The 4,068-nt window shown below is 41.2% G+C and overlaps 1 long non-coding RNA gene across 1 annotated transcript; it reads right to left on the bottom strand.

Moving 5' to 3' along the window:
• Nucleotides 1-534: 534 nt before the first annotated feature.
• LOC111270898 (uncharacterized) lies at nt 535-3,856 on the bottom strand. The gene is made up of 3 exons (XR_002686537.2): nt 3,794-3,856; nt 1,669-1,764; nt 535-1,429 (listed from the first exon to the last, which is right to left on the bottom strand). It is a non-coding gene; the product is annotated as an uncharacterized LOC111270898 (long non-coding RNA).
• Between the last annotated feature and the right edge of the window lie 212 nt (nt 3,857-4,068).

Raw genomic sequence — 4,068 nt, 5'->3', positions numbered from 1 at the left:
ATATATATATAAGCTAAACCTTCCGAACAAAAAACAACTTAGTTGTTTGACACATACTGATCCCCTTTGTTTCAATTACATCTCCTCGATATTTAAAGAGCATCGGAAGTTTCATGATTTCGATTTTTCTAACTTATGTCGTTACACGTAACACCTCTTTACCCTACTTGGGTTGCGCACCTTAGCTTCGACAGACAGACGAACATTCCAGAGATCCGGTTCTATACTGCCAAAATCCTCTTTAGTTCTTTCCGTTTTTGACAAGACGGAAGCGCAGCAGTAAGATAGTAATTGGCTGTTATTTTTACACAAGCATCCAAAGACCTAGGCTGGAAGTTTCAACCATACGTATAGGTATTCGTAGCATGACTCCTAAGGGAATGGGCTTTCCTTTTAAATGAATTTACTTTAAAACATATTTATTATTTGCTGTGTTATTTGTCGAGCAACACTTTACTTATATGAAAACATTTTTCTTCAGAATCCACCCACTGATGGAACAATCCGTTACCCGTTCGACATGTCAGGCAGACGCCGACGCTGCTTTCACAGGGTAATCGGCTGAACTGGTCGTCGAAGACGAGAGCGGTGACAGGACACGCCGGTCGAAAGCAAAGCCGCAAAAAGAAAAATTAAGAGAAAGACCGCGAACAGGACGACGGCATGAGGAAGAGCCACCATTACGACGCCTGCCGCTTGTTGGACAGCTGCTTGGATAGAAAGGCTAAACAGCAAGAAGCCAAAAAAAGCGCTAAGCGAGAAACAGCCATTGAAACCCAAAGCTCAGGCAGGCTCGGGCACCGGCGATGGGTGCCAGAGACAGGACAACGAGGAGCCTAAAGAACAACGTATACCGTGCTACTGGTTCTCTAAAAGTTTCATCACTACCACTAACACTATAAGTCAGAGTCCCCTGTTGTCCTGCCAGGGCGCGTTATGTGTGCATCGGTAGCGGTGGCGGTGGACTTTTAGCAGAGGCCGACCAAAGCAGAATAAGCAGGCGAAAGCTCTGCAAGTGGATGGTGCCGGTGCTGGATCTACTAGGCCAGAGGGGATTGTTACGGAGATATGCGCTTGCTAGAAGACACAGCAGGCAGTAGAGCAGCAACGCACTTGTTACAGACAGAAATGAGCAAAACATCAATGGAGCATGAACGACTGGAACACGATAAACTGTGTGATAGTATTATACAGCCGATCGAAGAGAAGATGCCAAGAGGCACGATGCAATAGCTTCGGAAGCGTCCAAAACGAATGACAAAGTTACCATCTTAGTTGATATCAATTACAAGGTTAGCGATAAAGGATAAGGCCTTATTTCTAGCGTAATGAAAAACGTTGATTCTTTATCCTCGTTGGGCACAAAATAACGCTGAGATTTCTGTCGAAATTTTTATTCTTCCATCGGGTCCCAGGTGTCGTAGATTAGCTTAAGGGGTAAAATTGCAGATAAGAAGCGTTACCAACTGGATTAAGGATAACTCATGTCGGAGAGCCATCACATGCGAAGTGAGTGTTCAACCTAAATACGCAATGCCGAAGTATGCGCACATTTCTAATATAGAACTTATGTATTTTATATCATTCTATATGTTAATATAGGGGTCCTAGAATCTAGAACGGAAGCTATAAGCCGCAATTAACAAACTTTCCTGTTTTTTTACTCACTCATTCACCGGCTTTCATGTCGTGCCATCAAACGGATCCATATCATCGTGAACTACGAGGCGTTTGTCATCACCGTTACTTCCTGCACTGCTTCCGCTGTGGCAAAGATTTGCAAATAAAAATAGACATTACCTTATGACGGCCTGGCCAGCTGTGATGTGCCCAAATCTGGTGGACACTCGGCCAGTAAATAGATTACGATACCATAGCGGCTACCTTTTTCGAAATCCTATTTTACTATGGTCTTACTGGGCTATTAAAGGCAAAGTGTGAGCCTCTAATCAGGATTTCATTGCTAAGATTGTTTTGTAGGGGACAATTTGTAGACGGATGGAAGTATCAGCGCTAGGTACTAGCATCGCATCAATTTCTACTTGCATATATGAGTATATATATACCTAAACGTTATAGAGATCAGCTATATTTGGATATACGCTGTTGAAGTAATAAATGCGTTTAAATATAACCTGAGGTTTTAAAAAACACAAAAGTATGATGAACACTACTCCCCTGTCTGTAAGATAGCTAAAGCACAACAGTCATTATATGAGCTATATTTATAGATATTACCATAAATGTGACCGGGTAATGAAAGAGTATAATACTATAATAAATGATATTGCAGAATCTAACGTTGACGACGAATACCAAAAATGCGTTTCTATGTACTCATAAGATTTTGTCTAAAACAACACGGAAAGAACGCGCCCTTGCTGAAGATTGTCATAAGCCACTGTTAGCCGTCAGATCGTGTCTAATTTGTTAGTCGTTGAACCTCCCAGAGATATGCGATAAATTGACTGGAAACGTTAACTTTGGTAACTCTGTTCATTCTCCATTTTTCAACCAACATTAATACACGATTCAATTTAATCCTAAGTCTCGATCAGAGATATGAACGTCATCTTGGACAGAAGCTTTTCAAGTTCATACGGTAACTTTTCTAAGTACTCGAATACTTGATCCGGTCATTTTTGAAGAGACTATATATATATATATATTTCATTCACACGTGCAGTTTAGATGCTATAGCATCCATGTCAGTGCGACGAATCATATGTCTTGGCTTGACTAGATACCTCTGGATTTCTGAAAATAATACAGTTCACTAGAGTAGGAGTCCCAAAATTGTTTCATATACTGAGCCAGGCCAATAGGGTTTCAATAGCGTATACGATGGATAATATTCCCACGACGAAACCCTACCCAATTTAAGCTCAACTAATGCTCTTTCATAGTATAATATCGATAAAAGCGTTAGGTGTCAATTAAATCACAGAGAACAAATAGCCAGTAGGTAAATAAAGGCGTCACAAGCACGAATATCTGCGCAATACAATCTAAAATTTGACCAGACTCAAGCCACTACAATTACCGTGGCTACGTATATAACTAATATAAACAAATAGCCATGGTAAATTCAGACCTATGAACATGACTATCCGCAATGTCGTGCATACGTCAACAACGTTCCTCCTTCGAACGATGCGTTTCCTGCATACGTTCCGAAAGCATCTTCATACGATGCGTTGCTGGCCGCATGTAGGATATATAATACAACGAGTGCGAAAGTAAAAAGCCTTAGTTCAACTTGACATATAAACACATATACGCATTCCTACTAAGCCGAATGGTACTCTACAGCCTCCTGGTTCTTGTGGTTTCGCTTCACAATTAGCACTAACAACATCTGCTGTCATATTTTTCTAAAATTCAATGCCCATATAAACCTACCTCACCCTAACTTCTCTCACCTCGAAACAATCATGTGACATAAGCCAACGTAATAACTTCTGCAAAATAAATTGCTTTCACTTTGCCTCTGAAAGTTTAGCTGCAAAATAGATGAAACTGTAGTGGAAGAACCAGATCCTTACCTCGCTTCTTGATTCGAACTTAGCTGTTCCATGTAGCCCACCTGTTAACATTTGGTCAAAAAGCATCTACTAACACGACGAAAAATAAGTGCCTCCGTTCAGACTAGCAGTTGTTTGTTGTTTACGACTAGTGATATTCACTTGATAAGGGGTTCGTTACCCTACCGTCTTTCTCCAGACGGTCGTCTTATACGCTCAGTCACCAAAGCTCCCGAATTCTGTTAGTCGATTTGAGTCGCAGCGCTTACCTATTATGGCAGCGCGTAGGTACTACGTAGCCATCAAGTGGTTTGCCCGCGACTTCAAAAGCCGATTTCAAACTGGATATAGTATCTTCCACAGGGAACTCGTTTGCAGCCCATCGTATTGTCCTATACTATTTCTCTAATGTAGAATATATCCTTAGAGCTGTTTTGGCTGTTCATCGCTTACAACGTTCCGCCCACTCAATAGTGTCTTACTGTCTTATTGCTAACTTATCACCAACAGTGACTGTGAGTCCAGTGGAGTCATGCTTTATTCT

Source organism: Varroa jacobsoni, unplaced genomic scaffold, assembly GCF_002532875.2.
Source record: "Varroa jacobsoni isolate VJ856 unplaced genomic scaffold, vjacob_1.0 scaffold_167, whole genome shotgun sequence".
NCBI lineage: Eukaryota > Metazoa > Arthropoda > Arachnida > Mesostigmata > Varroidae > Varroa > Varroa jacobsoni.
The sequence above is the reverse complement of the archived record's forward strand: the minus strand, read 5'-3'. Positions and strand labels throughout refer to the sequence as shown.